The 26603-nt window shown below is 45.7% G+C and overlaps 1 protein-coding gene across 1 annotated transcript in view; it reads right to left on the bottom strand.

Moving 5' to 3' along the window:
* The window catches only part of ngfa (nerve growth factor a (beta polypeptide)), a 43584-nt gene extending 20798 nt beyond the window's left edge, over positions 1-22786 (bottom strand). The window contains exon 1 of the mRNA XM_045696567.1: positions 22571-22786. The gene's annotated coding sequence lies outside the window, so the exon portion shown is untranslated. The remainder of the gene's footprint in view (positions 1-22570) is intronic.
* Positions 22787-26603: the final 3817 nt, after the last annotated feature.

Here is a 26603-nt window from a genome sequence, read left to right as displayed (position 1 = left end):
TACACACCACTATACTACACTACCACACCACCACTATACTACACTAACACACCACTATACTAACACACCACTACACTAACACACCACTATACTACACACCACTATACTACACTAACACACCACCACTATACTACACTAACACACCACTATACTAACACACCACTATACTAACACACCACTACACTAACACACCACTATACTACACTAACACACCACTATACTATACTACCACACCACTATACTACACTAACACACCAATATACTACCACACCACTACACTAACGCACCACTATACTAACACACCACTATACTACACTAACACACCACTATACTACACTAACACACCACTATACTACACTAACACACCACTATACTAACACACCACTATACTACACTAACACACCACTATACTAACACACCACTATACTACACTAACACACCACTATACTACACTAACACACCACTATACTAACACACCACCACTATACTACACTAACACACCAATATACTACCACACCACTATACTAACACACCACTATACTAACACACCACTACACTAACACACCACTATACTAACACACCACTACACTAACACACCACTATACTACACTAACACACCACTATACTACACTAACACACCACTATACTACACTAACACACCACTATACTACACTAACACACCACTATACTACACACCACTATACTACCCTACCACACCACTATACTAACACACCACTATACTAACACACCACTATACTACACTAACACACCACTATACTACACTAACACACCACTACACTAACGCACCACTACACTACACTAACACACCACTATACTAACACACCACTATACTATACTAACACACCACTACACTAACACACCACTATACTACACTAACACACCACTATACTAACACACCACTATACTACACTATACACCACTACACTAACACACCACTACACTAACACACCACTATACTACACTAACACACCACTATACTACACTAACACACCACTATACTACACTAACACACCACTACACTAACACACCACTATACACCACTACACTAACACACCACTACACTAACACACCACTATACTAACACACCACTATACTAACACACCACTATACTACACTAACACACCACTATACTACACTACCACACCACCACTATACTACACTAACACACCACTATACTACACTACCACACCACCACTATACTACACTAACACACCACTATACTAACACACCACTATACTACACACCACTAGTCACTCAACTGAGACTGCTCTTCTCTGTGTCACGGAGGCTCTCCGTACATCCAAAGCTGACTCTCTCTCCTCTGTTCTCATCCTCCTAGATCCATCTGTTGCCTTCGACACCGTGAACCATCAGATCCTACTCTCCACCCTCTCAGGGCTGGGTGTCTCAGGCTCTATCAGATCCTCCTCTCCACCCTCTCAGGGCTGGGTGTCTCAGGCTCTATCAGATCCTCCTCTCAGGGCTGGGTGTCTCAGGCTCTATCAGATCCTCCTCTCAGGGCTGGGTGTCTCAGACTCTATCAGATCCTCCTCTCCACCCTCTCAGGGCTGGGCGTCTCAGGCTCTATCAGATCCTCCTCTCAGGGCTGGGTGTCTCAGACTCTATCAGATCCTCCTCTCAGGGCTGGGTGTCTCAGACTCTATCAGATCCTCCTCTCAGGGCTGGGTGTCTCAGACTCTATCAGATCCTCCTCTCAGGGCTGGGTGTCTCAGACTCTATCAGATCCTCCTCTCAGGGCTGGGCGTCTCAGTCTCTATCAGATCCTCCTCTCAGGGCTGGGTGTCTCAGACTCTATCAGATCCTCCTCTCAGGGCTGGGCGTCTCAGACTCTATCAGATCCTCCTCTCAGGGCTGGGTGTCTCAGGCTCTATCAGATCCTCTCCACCCTCTCAGGGCTGGGTGTCTCAGACTCTATCAGATCCTCTCCCCTCTCAGGGCTGGGCGTCTCAGGCTCTATCAGATCCTCCTCTCAGGGCTGGGCGTCTCAGACTCTATCAGATCCTCCTCTCAGGGCTGGGTGTCTCAGACTCTATCAGATCCTCCTCTCAGGGCTGGGTGTCTCAGACTCTATCAGATCCTCCTCACCTTCTCAGGGCTGGGTGTCTCAGACTCTATCAGATCCTCCTCTCAGGGCTGGGTGTCTCAGTCTCTATCAGATCCTCCTCTCCACCTTCTCAGGGCTGGGTGTCTCAGACTCTATCAGATCCTCCTCTCAGGGCTGGGCATCTCAGGCTCTATCAGATCCTCCTCTCAGGGCTGGGTGTCTCAGACTCTATCAGATCCTCCTCTCAGGGCTGGGTGTCTCAGACTCTATCAGATCCTCCTCTCAGGGCTGGGTGTCTCAGACTCTATCAGATCCTCCTCTCCACCTTCTCAGGGCTGGGTGTCTCAGACTCTATCAGATCCTCCTCTCAGGGCTGGGTGTCTCAGACTCTATCAGATCCTCCTCTCAGGGCTGGGTGTCTCAGACTCTATCAGATCCTCCTCTCAGGGCTGGGTGTCTCAGACTCTATCAGATCCTCCTCTCAGGGCTGGGTGTCTCAGACTCTATCAGATCCTCCTCTCCATCCTCTCAGTGCTGGGTGTCTCATGCTATTTTCACTCTTGGACTGCATCCTACCTGGCAGGTCTCTCCTACCAGGTGACATGGAGAGGATCTGTGTCTGCATCATATACTCTCACTACTGGTGTCCCCCAGGGCTCGGTTCTAGGCCCTCTCCTCTTCTCTCTCTATACACCAAGTCACTCAGCTCTGTCATATCCTCTCATGTTCTCTCCTATCACTGCTATGAGGATGGCCCTCTCCTCTTCTCTCTATACACCAAATCACTCAGCTCTGTCATATCCTCACATGGTCTCTCCTATCACTGCTATGCAGATGACACTCAACTACTTTTCTCCTCCCACCTTCTGACACCCAGGTGGCGACAAGCATCTCTTGCAGATATCCCAGCTTGGATGTCGGCCCACCACCTCAAGCTCAACCTCGACAAGATGGAGCTGTTCTTCGTCCCAGGAAAGACCTACCCGCTCCAAGACCTCTCCATCATGGTTGACAACTCCGTAGTGTTGCCCTCCCGGAGTGCAAAGAACCTCGGTGTGACCCTGGGCAACACCCTGTCGTTCTCTGCAAACGTCAAAGCAGTGACTCGCTCCTGCAGGTTCACGCTCTACAACATCTGTAGAGTACGATCCTACCTCACACAGGAAGTGGCGCAGGTCCTAATCCAGGAACTTGTCATCTCCCATCTGGACTACTGCAACTCGCTGTTGGCTGGGCTTCCCCCTTGTGCCATCAAACCCCTGCAACTTATCCAGAACGCTGCAGTCCGCCTGGTGTTCAACCTTCCCAAGTTCTCCCATGTCACCCCGCTCCGCCGCACACTCCACTGACTTCTAATCAAAAGCTCGAATCCTCTACAAATCCATGGTGTTTACCTATGGAGCAGCAAGAGGAACTGCCCCTCCCTACCTTCAGGCTCTGCTCAAACCCTGCACCCCAAACTGAGTACAACCGTTCTGCCACATCTGGTTTCTTGGCCCTCCCACCCCAGCTTTCTCTCAGCCCAGTCTAAACTCTTCTCTGTCCTGGCAACCCAATGGTTCCCCCTGAAGCTAGGACAGCAGAGTCCCTGCCCATCTTCTGAAAACATCTGAAACCCTACCTCTTCAAAGAGTATCTTAAATAATCCCACATTTGATATTTATGTTGGACCTAGATAGAGTTTCGTCCTGTCAAGGGGGTGTACTGTTCATCAAGCTGCCTCACGCTACAGAAACAGGAGATAGGTTCCTGTCCTTTTGGGCTGTTCTGGTTTGGACAAGGCTCACGTAGAGCAGACCCTGAAGAAAGAGAATAATGCACTGCTTTATATCACAATGGAAGTCCTGATGTCAAACACAGTTACAAAGTTTCTCCTGTATTTCTCCGTCTATTTTTCTGTCTCTTTTTTTCCTCCTTTGTCTAAGTGTCTTGACGCTGCCGTCCGATTCTCTAACTATTCACTGATGTACTCCCCCCCTCCTCCATAGATTCAAGAGATACAGAGGAACAAGTGCCCAAGAGGAACAAGTGCACACTTCTGAGTGAACGGTAGAGAATCGGAAACACAACACAGTTTTTTTTTTCCTGGCACCATTGTAACAGGATGTAATCAAGCTCGGGTCTCCAGCATGGGAACAGAAGAGAAACACCTGGTGTGGTAGTCCCAGGTTGGACTAGTTCAAATCATCTTGGTTCTGACACACACACACACACACACACACACACACACACACACACACACACACACACACACACACACACACACACACACACACACACACAAGCATTGCAGGGTCCATCAACCTGTTTATATACCTCTCACACCCAGCTGTGGATCATCAGAGAACCTTCATAAATCAGCAGAACGTTTATAACCTGTTTATTGACCCTTTATGTCATGTCCTGTAGTACGTAGTTTAAAGTGAGACGCCTTCGCTCATTCATAACACATCCATGAAGACTCTATATCGTAGGACGCTGCACTTTATTTAAAGTCAGACCCCTTCGGTCAGTCATAACACAGACGTAAATGCCTTAAATCATATGTCGATGTATTTACTGTAAAGACATAAAGGCCTTAAATCACATGATGCTGTATTTACTATACAGACATAAATGACTTAAATCATATGATGCTCTATTTACTGTAAAGAAATAAAGGCCTTAAATCATATGATGCTGTATTTACTGTAAAGACATAAAGAGACTGCCTCTGCCTACCCAAGGACGTCAGAGGACAAAAATCAGTTAACCACCTAACCGAGGAACTCAATTTAACCTTGCGCAATACCCTAGATGCAGTTGCACCCCTAAAAACTAAAAACATCTGTCATAAGAAACTAGCTCCCTGGTATACAGAAAATACACGAGCTCTGAAGCAAGCTTCCAGAAAATTGGAACGGAAATGGCGCCACACCAAACTGGAAGTCTTCCGACTAGCTTGGAAAGACAGTACCGTGCAGTATCGAAGAGCCCTTACTGCTGCTCGATCATCCTATTTTTCCAACTTAATTGAGGAAAATAAGAACAATCCGAAATTTCTTTTTGATACTGTCGCAAAGCTAACTAAAAAGCAGCCTTCGCAAATGGAGGATGGCTTTCACTTCAGCAGTATTAATTTATGAACTTCTTTGAGGAAAAGATCATGATCATTAGAAAGCAAATTACAGACTCCTCTTTAAATCTGGGTATTCCTCCAAAGCTCCATTGTCCTGAGTCTGCACAACTCTGCCAGGACCTAGGATCAAGGGAGATACTAAAGTGTTTTAGTACTATATCTCTTGACGCAATGATGAAAATAATCATGGCCTCCAAACCCTCAAGCTGCATACTGGACCCTATTCCAACTAAACTACTGAAAGAGCTGCTTCCTGTGCTTGGCCCTCCTATGTTGAACATAATAAACGGCTCTCTATCCACCGGATGTGTACCAAGCTCACTAAAAGTGGCAGTAATAAAGCCTCTCTTGAAAAAGCCGAATCTTGATCCAGAAATTATAAAAAACTATCGGCCTATATCGAATCTTCCATTCCTCTCCAAAATTTTTGAAAAAGCTGTTGCACAGCAACTGACTGCCTTCCTGAAGACAAACAATGTATACGAAACGCTTCAGTCTGGTTTTAGACCCCATCATAGCACTGAGACTGCACTTGTGAAGGTGGTAAATGACCTTTTAATGACGTCAGACCAAGGCTCTGCATCTGTCCTCGTGCTCCTAGATCTTAGTGCCGCTTTTGATACCATCGATCACCACATTCTTTTGGAGAGATTGGAAACCCAAATTGGTCTACATGGACAAGTTCTGGCCTGGTTTAGATCTTATCTGTCGGAAAGATATCAGTTTGTCTCTGTGAATGGTTTGTCCTCTGACAAATCAATTGTAAATTTCGGTGTTCCTCAAGGTTCCGTTTTAGGACCACTATTGTTTTCACTATATATTTTACCTCTTGGGGATGTCATTCGAAAACATAATGTTAAATTTCACTGCTATGCGGACGACACACAGCTGTACATGTCAATGAAACATGGTGAAGCCCCAAAATTGCCCTCGCTAGAAGCCTGTGTTTCAGACATAAAGAAGTGGATGGCTGCAAACTTTCTACTTTTAAACTCGGACAAAACAGAGATGCTTGTTCTAGGTCCCAAGAAACAAAGAGATCTTCTGTTGAATCTGACAATTAATCTGGATGGTTGTACAGTCGTCTCAAATAAAACTGTGAAGGACCTCGGCGTTACTCTGGACCCTGATCTCTCTTTTGAAGAACATATCAAGACTGTTTCAAGGACAGCTTTTTTCCATCTACGTAACATTGCAAAAATCAGAAATTTTCGGTCCAAAAATGACGCAGAAAAATTAATCCATGCTTTTGTTACTTCTAGGCTGGACTACTGCAATGCTCTACTTTCCGGCTACCCGGATAAAGCACTAAATAAACTTCAGTTAGTGCTAAATACGGCTGCTAGAATCCTGACTAGAACCAAAAAATTTGATCATATTACTCCAGTGTTAGCCTCCCTACACTGGCTTCCTGTTAAGGCAAGGGCTGATTTCAAGGTTTTACTGCTAACCTACAAAGCATTACATGGGCTTGCTCCTACCTATCTTTCCGATTTGGTCCTGCCGTACATACCTACACGTACGCTACGGTCACAAGACGCAGGCCTCCTAATTGTCCCTAGAATTTCTAAGCAAACGGCTGGAGGCAGGGCTTTCTCCTATAGAGCTCCATTTTTATGGAATGGTCTGCCTACCAATGTGAGAGACGCAGACTCAGTCTCAACCTTTAAGTCTTTACTGAAGACTTATCTCTTCAGTAGGTCCTATGATTAAGTATAGTCTGGCCCAGGAGTGTGAAGGTGAACGGAAAGGCTGGAGCAACGAACCGCCCTTGCTGTCTCTGCCTTGCCGGTTCCCCTCTTTCCACTGGGATTCTCTGCCTCTAACCCTTTTACAGAGGCTGAGTCACTGGCCTATGAGTCTTCTCATGCCGCCCATGGGAGGGGTGCGTCACTTGAGTGGGTTGAGTCACTGACGTGGTCTTCCTGTCTGGGTTGGCGCCCCCCCCCTTGGGTTGTGCCATGGCGGAGATCGTTGTGGGCTATACTCGGCCTTGTCTTAGGACGGTAAGTTGGTGGTTGGAGACATCCCTCTAGTGGTGTGGGGGCTGTGCTTTGGCAAAGTGGGTGGGGTTATATCCTGCCTGTTTGGCCCTGTCCGGGGTATCATCGGATGGGGCCACAGTGTCTTCTGATCCCTCCTGTCTCAGCCTCCAGTATTTATGCTGCAGTAGTTTATGTGTCGGGGGCTAGGGTCAGTCTGTTACATCTGGAGTATTTCTCTTGTCTTATCCGGTGTCCTGTGTGTATTTAAATATGCTCTCTCTAATTCTCTCTTTCTCTCTTTCTGTCTTTCTCTCGGAGGACCTGAGCCCTAGGACCATGCCTCAGGACTACCTGGTATGATGACTCCTTGCTGTCCCCAGTCCACCTGGCCGTGCTGCTGCTCCAGTTTCAACTGTTCTGCCTGCGGCTATGGAACCCTGACCTGTTCACCGGACGTGCTTGTTGCACCCTCGACAACTACTATGATTATTATTATTTGACCATGCTGGTCATTTATGAACATTTTAACATTTTAACATTTTGACCATGTTCTGTTATAATATCCACCCTGCACAGCCAGAAGAGGACTGGCCACCCCTCATAGCCTGGTTCCTCTCTAGGTTTCTTCCTAGGTTTTTGGCCTTTCTAGGGAGTTTTTCCTAGGGAGTTTTTCCTAGCCACCGTGCTTCTTTCACATGCTTTGCTTGCTGTTTGGGGTTTTAGGCTGGGTTTCTGTACAGCACTTTGAGAATATCAGCTGATGTACGAAGGGCTATATAAAAATAAATTTGATTTGATTTGATTTGAGAACCAATGGATCTTGCCTCTCTTCCTGCTCGAGGCACTGCATGTTGTTTCCAACCTTAAAAGTAACAACAAAGAAAGTTAGCAGGTCTGTTAGGAAATACCTTTTCCTGGATAATGGGCATTTCTCTGCTGCACCAGAAACTCTAAATGGGGAGATGGGAAACTCCATTTGATTTGTGTTATTATACTCCTCTTTAATTTACAAATTTATTGAAGTGACTTTGAGACATGGCTGTATCTAGGAGAATTAAAATGTTGCTAAACCTGCTAGCTAGCTACATTTCGGCTACCTAGCAATTGCTGTGAAGTCACCTAAGTTATTTGAAATAACGATTGAGGTAGCTACAGTATGTAACCAATCTGTCACGTCCTGACCAGTAAAGGGGTTATTTGTTACTGTAGTTTGGTCAGGACGTGGCAGGGGGTGTTTGTTTTATGTGGTTCGGGGTGTGTTTTGTGTATGTGTTTAGGTAGAGGGGGTATTTGATTTATTAGTCCGGGGTTTGTTAGTCATTGTTCTATGTTAGTATATTTCTATGTTCTATCTAGTCTTTTGTATTTCTATGTTTAGTTAATTGGGGTTGGGACCTTCAGTTGGAGGCAGCTGGTTATTGGAGGCAGCTGGTTATTGGAGGCGGCTGGTTATTGGAGGCAGCTGGTTATTGGAGGCAGCTGGTTATTGGAGGCAGCTGGTTATCGTTGCCTCTGATTGAAGGTCCTATAATTAGGAGTTTGTTTTTTCATGGGATTTTGTGGGAAGTTGTTCTGGTTTAGCTGTTGTGCCTGACGAGACTGTCCAGTTCGTTTTGTGTTTTGTATACGTTTATGTGTTTTCCTTCTTCACTATAATAAATAAAAAGAAGATGAGTATATATTTTCCTGCTGCGTTTTGGTCTTTACTCTACGACACCCGTGACACAATCTCAACACTTAATAACTACTACAAACTCATTTAAATTATCTTAAATAAAGGTTAATTTACTTGTTTTTCACTGTCCAGTGGCAGCACAAGTCAGCATCTGATTTGCAAATATAATCAGCGTCTTGTACTAAAAAAGTGTTACAAAAAATACATTTTTATCTCTTGAATTGAAGAGCATGTTTTCATAGTTCTGGTCCTGGGTTCTTAGCCAGATGTGATCAGAGGTAAGTTGCACTTAATTTACCTTCTTCAATTGTAATAGACAACACAGGCACAGGGCTGGTATAGAGCACAGGGCTGGTATAGAATGCAGGGCTGGTATAGAACGCAGGGCTGGTATAGAACGCAGGGCTGGTATAGAACGCAGGGCTGGTATAGAACGCAGGGCTGGTATAGAACACAGGGCTGGTATAGAACGCAGGGCTGGTATAGAACGCAGGGCTGGTATAGAACGCAGGGCTGGTATAGAACGCAGGGCTGGTATAGAACACAGGGCTGGTATAGAACGCAGGGCTGGTATAGAACACAGACACAGGGCTGGTATAGAACACAGGGCTGGTATAGGACACAGGGCTGGTATAGAACGCAGGGGCTGGTATAGAACACAGACACAGGGCTGGTATAGAACACAGGGCTGGTATAGGACACAGGGCTGGTATAGAACGCAGGGCTGGTATAGAACACAGACACAGGGCTGGTATAGAACACAGGGCTGGTATAGGACACAGGGCTGGTATAGAACACAGGGCTGGTATAGAACACAGGGCTGGTATAGAACACAGGGCTGGTATAGAACACAGGGCTGGTATAGAACGCAGGGCTGGTATAGAACACAGGGCTGGTATAGAACGCAGGGCTGGTATAGAACGCAGGGCTGGTATAGGACACAGGGCTGGTATAGAACACAGGGCTGGTATAGAACGCAGGGCTGGTATAGAGCACGACTGGTAGAGAACACAGACACAGGGCTGGTATAGAACACAGGGCTGGTATAGGACACAGGGCTGGTATAGAACACAGGGCTGGTATAGAACACAGGGCTGGTATAGAACACAGGGCTGGTATAGAACACAGGGCTGGTGTAGAACACAGGGCTGGTATAGGACACAGGGCTGGTATAGAACACAGGGCTGGTATAGGACACAGGGCTGGTATAGAACACAGGGCTGGTATAGAACACAGGGCTGGTATAGAACGCAGGGCTGGTATAGAACATAGGGCTGGTATAGGACACAGGGCTGGTATAGAATACAGACAAATGGCTGGTATAGAACACAGGGCTGGTATAGAACACAGGACAGGTATAGAACACAGGGCTGGTATAGAACACAGGGCTGGTATAGAACACAGGGCTGGTATAGGACACAGGGCTGGTATAGAACACAGGGCTGGTATAGGACACAGGGCTGGTATAGAACACAGGGCTGGTATAGAACACAGGGCTGGTATAGAACGCAGGGCTGGTATAGGACATAGGGCTGGTATAGGACACAGGGCTGGTATAGAATACAGACAAATGGCTGGTATAGAACACAGGGCTGGTATAGAACATAGGGCTGGTATAGAACACAGGGCTGGTATAGAACACAGGACAGGTATAGAACACAGGGCTGGTATAGAACGCAGGGCTGGTATAGGGCACAGGGCTGGTATAGAACACAGGGCTGGTATAGGACACAGGGCAGGTATAGAACACAGGGCTGGTATAGAACGCAGGGCTGGTATAGGACACAGGGCTGGTATAGAACACAGGGCTGGTATAGGACACAGGGCTGGTATAGAACACAGGGCTGGTATAGAACGCAGCTCTCCACAATCCCCCCCACAGTTCCCCAATAGCTGCTCCCTCAACCCTCCAAGATCCCCCCCACAGTTCCCCAATAGCTCCTCCCTCAACCCTCCAAGATCACCCCCACAGTTCCCCAATAGCTGCTCCCTCAACCCTCCAAGATCCCCCTACAGTTCCCCAATAGCTGCTCCCTCAACCCTCCAAGATCTCCCCACAGTTCCCCAATAGCTGCTCCCTCAATCCTCCAAGATCCCCCTACAGTTCCCCAATAGCTGCTCCCTCAACCCTCCAAGATCTCCCCACAGTTCCCCAATAGCTGCTCCCTCAATCCTCCAAGATCCCCCCCACAGTCCATCCCACCCCCCCGGAAGAATAAAAAAAAATGCAATTTATTAAATTCCCCCAAGAACCCCCCAATGCACCAAGAATCAAGAGAATGAACTAAAGAGAAAAAAGGAGAAGACAGAAGAAAACAACAAACAAAAATGCAAAAAAATAAATAAAACTAAATAATAAATTTAAAACAAAGGACATCAAGGACAACTGTATATGTTTGTGTGCATGTCTGGCACTATTACATGTCTGTGTGTGTTCTTGTATGTGTTTATTTGAATGAGAGTGTGTGTATATTGCATGTGTACAAACACCTGCACGGCATCAGCCTCAGGCAAACCGGCATTAGTTGTAAAAACACTTTATCTTTTGACCATCATTCTCTCTCTCTCACACAGCAACTCCACTCCCAAATGCCTCCAATTCCACATACCAACCCTCAGCTTCCCTCAGCCCATCCCATCTATCTCTGCTGGCCACCCACTTCGTGTTTCTACGCAACACATACCTTTCAACTATGCTGTGATGTTTAACGTACAATTTCGATCTGTCTAATCGAATAGAATCTACAGATTGCGTGTTGAAGATAAATACTTTTACTAAGAGTATTAATATATTAGTAATTGACTGACCCAGTCTCTCCAGATCTCCTAACAGTACTATTTCTAGGTGTAACGCCCTGGCCATAGAGAGGGGTTTTTTGTTCTTTATTTTGGTTAGGCCAGGGTGTTACATTGGGTGGGCGTTCTATGTTCTGTGTCTATGTGTCTGTATTTCTTTGTTTTGGGCCGTGTGTGGCTCCCAAATCAGGCACAGCTGATGTTCGTTGCTGTTGATTGGGAGTCACACATAAGTGCATGTTTTTCCGTTGGGGTTTTGTGGGTAATTGTTTCTGTTCAGTGTGTTAGCTGTCAGTACTGTTTAGCTGTCGGTTGGTTCTTGTTTTGTAGTTATATAGTGTTCTTTCTGAATTAAATAATGAACACTAACTCCGCTGCACCTTGGTCTTCTTCCGACGACAGACGTTACACTAGCGTAAATTTTAGATCAATGCTATGCATTTTCAGCCATTCCTGAACCTGAGACCAGAAACAGGCTACCTGAGGGTAATACCAAAAATAAATAGTCTATTGATTCTGTATCCTCACAACAAAATCTGCAGAACTTTGATGATTTTATGCCCCAAATATTTAACATTTTGTTGGTGGCAAGAATTCTGTATAATAATTTTATCTGAAAAGCATGAAGTCTTGAATCTTGCGTTGTTTTATATATCAACTCATACGACTCATACGTACCATGGAATCGGTAGATCAAAAATCTCTTCCCAACTATTTTCCAATCTGTATGGCACAGTTGTCAACATCCTGGTCCTCAAATGAAACTGGTATACTTTCCTATTTATGCTGTTTTTATTCCTCCGCCAGTTTTGATCCTTTATATTGGGCAGACAGACCAGTTCCCTACCTCCTCCCGCTGCCACCCGCCTCCTCCATTTATGGGGCAATACTGTAATCAATTGGTTGTACTCTTGGATTGAGCAGACCTTCCCGTACAATTCTGATAACTCCATGAAGGACATCTCTACCATTCCAATTTACAATATAATTTAAGAACACAATACCCTTTTCAAACATCTTTCCCATAAATACAGGTATTGTATTTTCCAGCACATTTGAGTTCAGCCATAATATTTGTTGTAATATTTCTCCTATCTTTTCAGCGGGATGAAATTGAAATTGTAGCCAGCTCTGCAATGCTTGTTTGAAAAAGAGAGATACTTTGAAAAAAGTATCATTTTCAATTAATCTAAAATGAGGCATGGCAATCTGCACAAAGGCAAAAAGGCAATTTTTAAACAATGGATGAGCTTTTCTTAGTAATCTACTGGAGGACCATTTAGGGTTCAAATAAAACTTTTGAATGAGCGAAGCTTTTAGAGAGTTTAATGTTTTTATATTTAATCATCTCAACCCACCCAATTCATATTCATATATATATATATATATATATATATATATAGGCTCGTTTTATTTTGTCTGGTTTAGCATCCCAGATTAAGCGAAATATTTTTTGCTCATATGATTTGAAAAACAAATCATCAGGAGTAGGCAGCGCCATAAGTAAGTGAGTAAACTGAGATATGACTAAGGAGTTAATCAGGGCAATTTTTCATAAATAGACAGGTATCTACCTCTCCATGGTTGCAGGATCTTGTCTATTTTTACAAGTTTTCTATTGAAATTCATTGTGGAGAGCTTATTTATATCTTTTGTGATGTGAATACCGAGTATGTCTACTTCACCATCAGCCTATTTTATGGGAAAGCTGCAGGGTAATGTAAAAGTTGTATTTTTTAAGGATCCAATACGTAATATTGTACACTCATCACAATTAGGTTTTAGTCCAGAGAGTACAGAAAAGTTATCTAGATCTTTACATTTACATTTACATTTACGTCATTTAGCAGACGCTCTTATCCAGAGCGACTTACAAATTGGTGCATTCACCTTATGATATCCAGTGGAACAACCACTTTAAAATAGTACATCTATATCTTTTTGGGGGGGGTTAGAAGGATTACTTAATCCTATCCCAGGTATTCCTTAAAGAGGTGGGGTTTCAGGTGTCTCCGGTACAATGAGACATTGCAGGGATCTAGCTTGTGGACTGAACATAAAACTTAAGTCATCGACATACATGGACACCTTTGTTTTTAAGCCTTGGATTTCTAATCCTCTAATGTTGGTATTGGATCTGATTTTAATAGCCATAACGAATAGATATGGTGACAGCAGACACCCTCGTTTAACTCCTCTTGACAATTCTAAACTCTCTGAGAAGTAGCCGTTATTTACTATTTTACACCTGGGGTTGCTATACATTATTTTTTTATAAGAGAATTACTGAAATTGAAAAATATCCAGGCATTTATAAATAAAATCCAGTCTTACTTTATCAAATGCCTTTTCAAAATCCACTATAAATACCATTCCTGTCACGTCCTGACCAGTGAAAGAGGTCATTTGCCATAGTAGAGTGGTCAGGGCGTGGCAAGGGGGTTTGTTTTGTAGGTATTTGGGGTTTCTGTTTCTATGTGGGTTTGTTCTAGTTATCATTTTCTATGTGTTGGTTTTCATGTTCGGCCGAGTATGGTTTCCAATCAGAGGCAGGTGTCTTTCGTTGTCTCTGATTGGAAGCCATACTTAGGCAGCCTGTTTTTCCTTTGGGGTTTGTGGGTGGTTGTTTTCCGTTTTGTCTGAGTACCTTATGGAACTGTTGGCTGTCGTTTTGTTATTTCGTACAATAAAGTAAGAATGAGACATGCTGCGCCTTGGTCTCCAGTTTACGACCCCTGTGACAATTCCTGGCTTCTGATATGTTTCATGATGTTCTATTATTTCTAGTAGTTGTCGTATATTATCTCCAATGTATCGTCCATGTCTGATCAGGATGAACAATGCCTGGTAAAACCTTTTTAATTCTGAGTGCTATGCATTTTGCTAGCATTTTTGCATCACAACATTGAAGTGTAAGGGGCCTCCAGGTTTTTTTTTTAGATAGACCGGGTCTTTATATTTGCCATCTGGGGCTTGTTTTAATAATACAGAAATCAGACCTTCCTGCTGAGTACCTGACAGACTACCATTTCTATAGGAGTAGTTAAAACAATCTAACAATGGAGCTTTAAGTATATAAAAAAATACTTGATATACATCTACCGGTATGCCATCAAGCCCTGGGGTTTTTCCAGACTGAAAGGATTTAATAGCCTCAAAAAGTTCTTCCTCTGTAATTTGGCCTTCGCACTGATCTTTCTGTACATTTGTTAATTTTCCATTTTTTATATTACTTGGAAAGAATTCCTTACCGTAATCTTCATTCAGTGGGAGAGGATGAGATGGAAAAGAAAACATCTGCCTAAAATAATTAGCTTCCTCTTTTAAAATATCATTCGGAGAATCATAGATTATTTTTGTTAGCGTTCCTGTATTGGAGATTCAGGAAGAATTTTGTGCATTTTTCTCCACATTCCATCCAGTTTGCTAACAGACTTCTTCCATCGCAACATCCCTCTAAGGCCCTTGTGCTAGCCTCCTAGCCCCGGCCCGCTAGCTGTCTGAATCGCTGTGTCTCCGGCCCGCTGAGCTACTCACTGGACCCCTATGATCACTCGGCTACGCATGCATCTCCCTAATGTCAATATGCCTTGTCCATTGCTGTTTTGGTTAGTGATTATTGCCTTATTTCACTGTAGAGCCTCTAGTCCTGCTCAATATGCCTTAGCTAAGCCTTTAATTCCACCTCCCACACATGAGGTGACCTCACCTGGTTTAAATGATGTCTCTAGAGACAATACCTCTCTCATCGTCACTCAATGCCTAGGTTTACCTCCACTGTATTCACATCCTACCATACCTGTGTCTGTACATTATGCCTTGAATCTATTATACCGCGGCCAGAAACCTGCTCCTTTTACACTCTGTTCTGAACGTGCTGTTCTTATAGCCTTTAGCCGTACCCTTATCCTACTCCTCCTCTGTTCCTCTGGTGATGTAGAGGTTAATCCAGGCCCTGCAGTGCCTAGCTCCACTCCCATTCCCCAGGCGCTCTCATTTGCTGACTTCTGTAACCGTAAAAGCCTTGGTTTCATGCATGTTAACATTAGAAGCCTCCTCCCTAAGTTTGTTTTATTTACTGCTTTAGCACACTCTGCCAACCCAGATGTCCTAGCCGTGTCTGAATCCTGGCTTAGCAAGGCCACCAAAACCCCAGAAATTTCTATCCATAACTACAACATTTTCCCGACAAGATAGAACTGCCAAAGGGGGCAGAGTTGCAATCTACTGCAGAGATAGCATGCAGAGATCTGTCATACTATCCAGGTCTGTGCCCAAAAAATTTAAGCTTTTTACTTTTAAAAATCCAACATTCCAGAAACAAGTCTCTCTCCATTGCCACTTGCTATAGACCACCTTCTGCCCCCTGGACACCATATGTGAATTGATTGCCCCCCATTTATCTTCAGAGCTCGTGCTGATAGATGACCTAAACTGGGACATGCTTAACACCCCGGCCATCCTACAATCTAAGCTTGATGCCCTCAATCTCACACAAATTATAAATGAACCTACCAAGTACAACCCCAAATCCGTAAACACAGGCATCCTCATAGATATCATTCTAACCAACCTGCCCTCCAAATACACCTCTGCTGTCTTCAACCAGGATCTCAGCGATCACTGCCTCATTGCCTGCGTCCGTAATGGGTCCGCAGTAAAACGACCAACCCTCATCACTGTCAAACGCTCCATAAAACACTTCAGCGAGCAGGCCTTTCTAATCGACCTGGTCCGGGTATCCTGGAAGGATATTGACCTCATTCTGTCAGTAGAGGTAATCTGGTTATTCTTTAAAAGTGCTTTCCTCTCCATCTTAAATAAGCATGCCCCATTAGTGTAACCTGATGTCTCTAGAGTAACCTGATGTCTCCAGAGTAACCTGATGTCTCCAGAGTAACCTGATGTCTCCAGAGTAACCTGATGTCTCTAGAGTAACCTGATGTCTCCAGAGTAACCTGATGTCTCCAGAGTAAGCTGATGTCTCTAGAGTAACCTGATGTCTCTAGAGTAACCTGATGTCTCCAGAGTAACCTGATGTCTCTAGAGTAACCTGATGTCTCTAGAGTAACCTGATGTAACCTGATGTCTCCAGAGTAACCTGATGTAACCTGATGTCTCCAGAGTAACCTGATGTCTCCAGAGTAACCTGATGTCTCCAGAGTAACCTGATGTAACCTGATGTCTCTAGAGTAACCTGATGTAACCTGATGTCTCCAGAGTAACCTGATGTAACCTGATGTCTCCAGAGTAACCTGATGTAACCTGATGTCTCCAGAGTAACCTGATGTAACCTGATGTCTCCAGAGTAACCTGATGTCTCCAGAGTAACCTGATGTCTTTAGAGTAAACTGATGTAACCTGATGTCTCCAGAGTAACCTGATGTCTCTAGAGTAAACTGATGTAACCTGATGTCTCCAGAGTAACCTGATGTCTCTAGAGTAACCTGATGTAACCTGATGTCTCCAGAGTAACCTGATGTCTCCAGAGTAACCTGATGTCTTTAGAGTAAACTGATGTAACCTGATGTCTCCAGAGTAACCTGATGTCTCTAGAGTAACCTGATGTAACCTGATGTCTCCAGAGTAACCTGATGTCTCCAGAGTAACCTGATGTAACCTGATGTCTCCAGAGTAACCTGATGTCTCCAGAGTAACCTGATGTCTCTAGAGTAACCTGATGTAACCTGATGTCTCCAGAGTAACCTGATGTCTCTAGAGTAAACTGATGTAACCTGATGTCTCCAGAGTAACCTGATGTCTCTAGAGTAACCTGATGTCTCCAGAGTAACCTGATGTCTCTAGAGTAACCTGATGTAACCTGATGTCTCCAGAGTAACCTGATGTCTCTAGAGTTTTCTAACAGCTCTGAACTCTAAACTTAACTGAACTTGCTCACATTGAAGTTGTTCGATCCCTCCCCCTCTCCCACCTCTTTCTTCTCCCTTCATCTCCTTTCGTCCTTTCCCTCTCCCACCTCTTTCTTCTCCCTTCATCTCCTTTCGTCCTCTCCCTCTCCCACCTCTTTCTTCTCCCTTCATCTCCTTTCGTCCTCCCCCTCTCCCACCTCTTTCTTCTCCCTTCATCTCCTTTCGTCCTTTCCCTCTCCCACCTCTTTCTTCTCCCTTCATCTCCTTTCGTCCTTTCCCTCTCCCACCTCTTTCTTCTCCCTTCATCTCCTTTCGTCCTTTCCCTCTCCCACCTCTTTCTTCTCCCTTCATCTCCTTTCGTCCTTTCCCTCTCCCACCTCTTTCTTCTCCCTTCATCTCCTTTCGTCCTTTCCCTCTCCCACCTCTTTCTTCTCCCTTCATCTCCTTTCGTCCTTTCCCTCTCCCACCTCTTTCTTCTCCCTTCATCTCCTTTCGTCCTTTCCCTCTCCCACCTCTTTCTTCTCCCTTCATCTCCTTTCGTCCTTTCCCTCTCCCACCTCTTTCTTCTCCCTTCATCTCCTTTCGTCCTTTCCCTCTCCCACCTCTTTCTTCTCCCTTCATCTCCTTTCGTCCTTTCCCTCTCCCACCTCTTTCTTCTCCCTTCATCTCCTTTCGTCCTTTCCCTCTCCCACCTCTTTCTTCTCCCTTCATCTCCTTTCGTCCTTCCCCTCTCCCACCTCTTTCTTCTCCCTTCATCTCCTTTCGTCCTTTCCCTCTCCCACCTCTTTCTTCTCCCTTCATCTCCTTTCGTCCTCCCCCTCTCCCACCTCTTTCTTCTCCCTTCATCTCCTTTCGTCCTTCCCCTCTCCCACCTCTTTCTTCTCCCTTCATCTCCTTTCGTCCTTCCCCTCTCCCACCTCTTTCTTCTCCCTTCATCTCCTTTCGTCCTCCCCCTCTCCCACCTCTTTCTTCTCCCTTCATCTCCTTTCGTCCTTTCCCTCTCCCACCTCTTTCTTCTCCCTTCATCTCCTTTCGTCCTCCCCCTCTCCCACCTCTTTCTTCTCCCTTCATCTCCTTTCGTCCTTTCCCTCTCCCACCTCTTTCTTCTCCCTTCATCTCCTTTCGTCCTTTCCCTCTCCCACCTCTTTCTTCTCCCTTCATCTCCTTTCGTCCTTTCCCTCTCCCACCTCTTTCTTCTCCCTTCATCTCCTTTCGTCCTTTCCCTCTCCCACCTCTTTCTTCTCCCTTCATCTCCTTTCGTCCTTTCCCTCTCCCACCTCTTTCTTCTCCCTTCATCTCCTTTCGTCCTCCCCCTCTCCCACCTCTTTCTTCTCCCTTCATCTCCTTTCGTCCTTTCCCTCTCCCACCTCTTTCTTCTCCCTTCATCTCCTTTCGTCCTTTCCCTCTCCCACCTCTTTCTTCTCCCTTCATCTCCTTTCGTCCTTTCCCTCTCCCACCTCTTTCTTCTCCCTTCATCTCCTTTCGTCCTTTCCCTCTCCCACCTCTTTCTTCTCCCTTCATCTCCTTTCGTCCTTTCCCTCTCCCACCTCTTTCTTCTCCCTTCATCTCCTTTCGTCCTTTCCCTCTCCCACCTCTTTCTTCTCCCTTCATCTCTTTTTGTCCTTTCCGTCTTTCCCATCTCTCTCTTCTCCCTCCGTCTCCCTTCGTCCTTTCTCTCTCCCACCTCTCTAACTGGTAGGACTGTTTAACTCAGTGATTCTCAACTGGTGGGTTGCGGAAGGTTTTGAATGGGTAGCGGGCATCCCCCCCCAAAATAAATCGAAATAATTGTTGTTAAAAAATAAAATGAAAACATTTATCCAGTCTGATTTTAAACAACTAAAACCAGGTAGAAAGTGTATAGAAATTATAATGAACCTACATATTTTAATTATTTTATCTCTGAACAAGTTTTCTTCAATCAGAGTATTTTTAATATACAGGTAGAGCTGGTTGATTTAGTGGTCTCAAACCAGTGAGTTTATTGGGGCATCCCGAGAGGCGCAGCGTTACTAAAGATCCTGGTTCGATACCGGCTGTGTTGCAGCCGGCTGCGACTGGGAGACCCATGAGTTGACACACAATTGGCCCAGCATCGTCCGGGTTAGGGGAGGGTTTGGCCCAGCGTCGTCCGGATTAGGGGGAGGGTTTGGCCCAGCGTCGTCCGGATTAGGGGGAGGGTTTGGCCCAGCGTCGTCCGGATTAGGGGGAGGGTTTGGCCCAGCGTCGTCCGGATTAGGGGGAGGGTTTGGCCCAGCGTCGTCCGGATTAGGGGGAGGGTTTGGCCCAGTGTCGTCCGGATTAGGGGGAGGGTTTGGCCCAGAGTCGTCCGGGTTAGGGGGAGGGTTTGGCCCAGTGTCGCCCGGATTAGGGGTAGGGTTTCGCCCAGTGTCGTCCGGATTAGGGGGAGGGTTTGGCCCAGCGTCGTCTGGGTTAGGGGGAGGGTTTGGCCCAGCGTCGTCTGGGTTAGGGGAGGGTTTGGCCGGCAGGGATGTCCTTGTCCCATCGCGCACTAGCGACTCCTGTGGCGGGCCGGGTGCAGTGCACGCTGACCAGGTCGCCAGGTGTATGGTGTTTTAACCGACACATTGGTGCGGCTGGATTCGGGGTTAAGCGGGGCATTGTGTCAAGAAGCAGTGCGGCTTGGTTGGGATGTGTTTCGGAGGACTCATGGCTCTCGACCTTCGCCTCTCCTGAATCTGTACGGGAGTTGCAGCGATGGGACAAGACTGTAACTACCAATTGGATATGACAACATTTTGGGGTTAAAAAAATGTAAAGAAAAAATTAACCAGTGAAATTGCATTTTTGACAATGAAAAAGGTGGGAATTTTGTTCCCTTGACAACGAGAAATGTGGGAGTGTTGTTCCCTCGTCATACAATTCCAACAATTCCAACATACTGCCCAATATAGCGTCCGAAACATTTCCCAGATTGCATTTTGTCCCCCCAAAATTCGGAGGCGAATATTGGGTCACGACTAACAATGTTCAATTTGGGTGCCACAGGATCACATCCTAGAGACCAGGATCAATACAACTAAAACAGGATCAATACAACTAACACAGGATCACAGCATAGAGACCAGAATCACACCATAGAGACCAGGATCACAGCATAGAGACCAGGATCACACCATAGAGACCAGGACCACACCATAGAGACCAGGATCAATACAACTAACACAGGATCACACCATAGAGACCAGGATCACACCATAGAGACCAGGATCACACCATAGAGACCAGGATCACACCATAGAGACCAGGATCACACCATAGAGACCAGGATCACACCATAGAGACCAGGACCACACCATAGAGACCAGGATCACACCATAGAGACCAGGATCAATACAACTAACACAGGATCACACCATAGAGATCAGGATCACACCACAGAGACCAGGATCACACCATAGAGACCAGGATCACACCATAGAGACCAGGATCACAGCATAGAGACCAGGATCACACCATAGAGACCAGGACCACACCACAGAGACCAGGATCACACCATAGAGACCAGGATCACACCATAGAGACCAGGACCACACCATAGAGACCATGACCACACCATAGAGACCAGGATCACACCATAGAGACCAGGATCACACCATAGAGACCAGGATCACACCATAGAGACCAGGACCACACCATAGAGACCAGGATCACACCATAGAGACCAGGATCACACCATAGAGACCAGGATCACACCATAGAGACCAGGATCACACCATAGAGACCAGGATCACAGCATAGAGACCAGGATCACACCATAGAGACCAGGATCACACCATAGAGACCAGGATCACACCATAGAGACCAGGATCACACCATAGAGACCAGGACCACACCATAGAGACCAGGATCACACCATAGAGACCAGGATCACACCATAGAGACCAGGATCACACCACAGAGACCAGGATCACACCATAGAGACCAGGATCACACCATAGAGACCAGGATCACAGCATAGAGACCAGGATCACACCATAGAGACCAGGATCACACCACAGAGATCAGGATCACACCATAGAACCAGGATCACACCACAGAGACCAGGATCACACCATAGAGACCAGGATCACAGCATAGAGACCAGGATCACACCATAGAGACCAGGATCACACCATAGAGATCAGGATCACACCATAGAGACCAGGATCACACCATAGAGACCAGGATCACACCATAGAGACCAGGATCACACCACAGAGACCAGGATCACACCACAGAGACCAGGATCACACCATAGAGACCAGGATCACACCATAGAGACCAGGATCACACCATAGAGACCAGGATCACACCATAGAGATCAGGATCACACCATAGAACCAGGATCACACCACAGAGACCAGGATCACACCACAGAGACCAGGATCACACCACAGAGACCAGGATCACACCATAGAGACCAGGATCACACCATAGAGACCAGGATCACACCATAGAGACCAGGATCACACCATAGAGACCACATTTAAACATCTTCGTACAACCATTTACCTCAAAAACCTGTCTGTCTGAAACTCTGTTCTATAGACAGACAGGCGAGCTGGGAAAACACTCAGGTTAGTTACCAGTCACTGCTATGCTAGTGATCATGTAGTTTCTGTACCATGCACTGTCAGTGGGACATCCTTTCCAACTTAGCGGTTTGCTACAAATGAGGATCTACTTTCACTTAATGACAGGTACGCACGCACGCACGCACGCACGCACACACACACACACACACACACACACACACACACACACACACACACACACACACACACACACACAGTTGTGTTTAACTAACCTAGTGGGGGAACACTCAAAATCCTATTGTTTGCCTTGTGGAGACCAACAAAATGTCCCCAGTTTGTCAAATTTGTCTTACTTTGCTATTCTTGAGGGTGCTTCAGGTCCCCACAAGTATAGTTAAACATGTACGCACACACACACACACACACACACACACACACACACAGACACAGACACACACCGACCGTGAGTGAACAGCACTGAAAACTTTGCATGTGCTCTTACCTCCGTCTATGCTCTCCCTCTGTTCCTCTGTCCGTCAGTCCCTCTCTTCCTCTCTCCTCCCCCCAGTGAGAGACAGATCCCGGTGAAAGGGGGAAATATAGTCCACCTATCGCTCTCCTCTGCTCCCTGTCAGAATTATCCCAAACTCCTAATCTGGCGTCCTCTTTTAAAGCCTTAGACGCAGCCTTTGATCCATCCACTGTGTGTGTTGGTCTGTCTCCCACTCTCTTTGGGAAAGAATTGTTCTGAAAGTTAAAGGAGTCTCAAAGCTTGTCCCACCCTTCCCATTAGGCTGCCTGTAGGTCCTAGTGCCTACCCTTCTCTCTCTCTCTCTCCCCGCCCACCTGGAGAGCTCCACTGTTCCTCAGATCTATTCAATGCCCCTGTAGAGACAGAGGTTTGTTTGTTTTCTTTACCTGGCAGTTCATTGATTAGTTAATGGTCAGAATCAGTCCCTGATTAGAGGGGAAGGATGAAAATCTCCTACGCTCACTAAGACAAAAACATCTCTCCTACATTCTTCTCACTAAGATAAAAACATCTCTCCTACATTCTTCTCACTAAGATAAAAACATCTCTCCTACATTCTTCTCACTAAGATAAAAACATCTCTCCTAAATTCTTCTCACTAAGATAAAAACATCTCTCCTAAATTCTTCTCACTAAGATAAAAACATCTCTCCTACATTCTTCTCACTAAGATAAAAACATCTCTCCTACATTCTTCTCACTAAGATAAAAACATCTCTCCTAAATTCTTCTCACTAAGATAAAAACATCTCTCCTACATTCTTCTCACTAAGACAAAAACATCTCTCCTACATTCTTCTCACTAAGATTAAAACCTGCAGTCACCCCCTCTCATTCACTCTTCCCTTGTCCTCACTCACTCACTCACTCACTCACTCACTCACTCACTCACTCACTCACTCACTCACTCACTCACTCACTCACTCACTCACTCACTCACTCACTCACTCACTCACTCACTCACTCACTCACTCACTCACTCACTCACTCACTCACTCACTCACTCACTCACTCACTCACTGTCTCACTCACTGTCTCACTCACTGTCTCACTCACTGTCTCACGTCAGAGATACAACGGCGTTACTGTAAGACAAGTCAACGTGTAACATGTTACTTTAGTAAATGTAAAACTCTAATTTCCCATTCATAAAATAATAAGGAAGGACCGTGATCTGGAGTTTCACATTTACTGAAGTAATTTGCATGATTTCAGCTGGGATTACATAGAGCGTAGTTAGTGATCGATCCGAAAAGGTAATCAGAAAATAACACATACATTATCCTACACAGTTACGGGGTCATTCTAACTACAGAGAGGCCCGGGGCCTCATTTATACCAGTCTACAGAGCACAGGGAGGTCATTCTAACTACAGAGAGGCCCGGGGCCTCATTTATACCAGTCTACAGAGCACAGGGAGGTCATTCTAACTACAGAGAGGCCCGGGGCCTCATTTATACCAGTCTACAGAGCACAGTGAGGTCATTCTAACTACAGAGAGGCCCGGGGCCTCATTTATACCAGTCTACAGAGCACAGTGAGATCATTCTAACTACAGAGAGGCCCGGGGCCTCATTTATACCAGTCTACAGAGCACAGTGAGATCATTCTAACTGCAGAGAGACCAGGGGCCTCATTTATACCAGTCTATACCAGTGTACAATAATATTGAGATTTGTAGACGTTGCAAACGCCATAAATATACGCGTGTTTCCTGTCAGTAAATCAGAGCTGATGTAAAACTGTGCGTGCATTATGACTCAGCCTGAATAACGCCCATCACTCACCTTTTATAGTGACAGTAATGACGTATAATTTGCTGTATACTTTGGTAGTAATGGAATTAAGCCTAAACATTTTATGAAAGTAAATTGTTGTAGACCTGTAAACAGATCATTTGAATTCAATAATGTTTGGCGTAAACTTTTCCCAAAACGAAATATGTTGCACTGGCCGCAAATTTTGAAACATTGTCTAGTAAGTTTGGTCATGGCTCACATCGACACCATCATCCCAGAAACCATAGACCCACTCCAATTTGCATACCGCCCAAACAGATCCTCAGATGATGCAATCTCTATTGCACTCCACACTGCCCTTTCACACCTGGACAAAAGGAACACCTATGTGAGAATGCTATTCATTGACTACAGCTCAGCGTTCAACACCATAGTACCTTCAAAGCTCATCACTAAGCTAAGGACCCTGGGACTAAACACCTCCCTCTGCAACTGGATCCTGGACTTCCTGACGGGCCCCCCCCCCCTGGTGGTAAGGGTAGGTAACAACACATCTGCCACGCTGATCCTCAACATGGGGGCCACTCAGGGGTGCGTGCTCAGTCCCCTCCTGTACTCCCTGTTCACTCATGACTGCACGGCCAGACATAACTCCAACACCATCATTAAGTATGGTGACGCCACTACAGTGGTAGGTCTGATCACCGACAACGATGAGACAGCCTATAGGGAGGAGGTCAGAGACCTGGCCGTGTGGTGCCAGGATAACAACCTCTCCCTCAACGTGATCAAGACAAAAAAGATGATTGTGGACTACAGGAAAAGGAGGACCGAGCACGCCCCCATTCTCATCGACGGGGCTGTAGTGGAGCAGGTTGAGAGTTTCAAGTTCCTTGGTGTCCACATCAACAACAAACTAACATGGTCCAAACACACCAAGACAGTCGTGAAGAGGGAACGACAAAACCTAATCCCCAAGGAGACTGAAAAGATTTGGCATGGGTCCCCAGATCCTCAAAAAGTTCTACAGCGACACCATCGAGAGCATCCTGCCTGGTTTGGCAACTGCTCGGCCTCCGACCAAGAGGCACTATAGAGGCTAGTGCGTACGGCCCAGTAAATCACTGAGGCCAAGCTTCCTGCCATCCAGGACCTGTATACCAGGCGGTGTCAGAGGAAGGCCCTAAAAATTGTCAAAGACTCCAGCCACCCTAGTCATAGACTGTTCTCTCTGCTACCGCACGACAAGTGGTACTGAAGCGCCAAGTCTAGGTCCAAGAGGCTTCTAAACAGCTTCTACCCCCAAGCCATAAGACTCCTGAACAGCTAATCAAAGGGCTACCCAGACTATTTGCCTTGTCCCCCCCCCTCTTTTTACACTGCTGCTACTCTCTGGTTTTTATCCATGCATAGTCACTTTAACACTACTTATATGTACATATTACCTCAATTACCTCGACTAACCGGTAGTATGTCTACTGAAACATTGTCTGGTGTATTAACTAACAGATCACCGTCCATTTCGAATCCCACCGTACCTTCTCCGCTATGCAATCTGGTTTCCGAGCTGGTCATGGGTGCACCTCAGCCACGCTCAAGGTCCTAAACGATATCATAACCGCCATTGATAAAAGACAAAACTGTGCAGCCGTATTCATCGACCTGGTCAAGGCTTTCGACTCTGTCAATCACCGCATTCTTATCGGCAGACTCAACAGCCTTGGTTTCTCAAATGACTGCCTCGCCTGGTTCACCAACAACTTCTCTGATAGAGTTCAGTGTGTCAAATCGGAGGGCCTGTTGTCTGGACCTCTGGCAGTCTCTATGGGGGTGCCACAGTGTTCAATTCTCGGGCCGACTCTTTTCTCTGTATTTATATATATATATATCAATGATGTCGCTCTTGCTGCTGGTGATTCTCTGATCCACCTCTACGCAGACAACACCATTCTGTATACTTCTGGCCCTTCTTTGGACACTGTCTTAACAAACCTCCAGACAAGCGTCAATGCCATACAACTCTCCTTCCGTGGCCTCCAACTGCTCTTAAATGCAAGTTAAACTAAATGCATGCTCTTCAACCGATCGCTGCCCGCACCTGTCCGCCCGTCCAGCATCACTACTCTGGACAGTTCTGACTTAGACTATGTGGACAACTACAAATACCTAGGTGTCTGGTTAGACTGTAAACTCTCCGTCCAGACTCACATTAAGCATCTCCAATCCAAAATGAAATCTAGAATCGGCTTCCTATTTCACAACA

The sequence above is a fragment of the Salmo salar genome, chromosome ssa15 (assembly GCF_905237065.1).
Source record: "Salmo salar chromosome ssa15, Ssal_v3.1, whole genome shotgun sequence".
Lineage (NCBI taxonomy): Eukaryota > Metazoa > Chordata > Actinopteri > Salmoniformes > Salmonidae > Salmo > Salmo salar.
The sequence above is the reverse complement of the archived record's forward strand: the minus strand, read 5'-3'. Positions and strand labels throughout refer to the sequence as shown.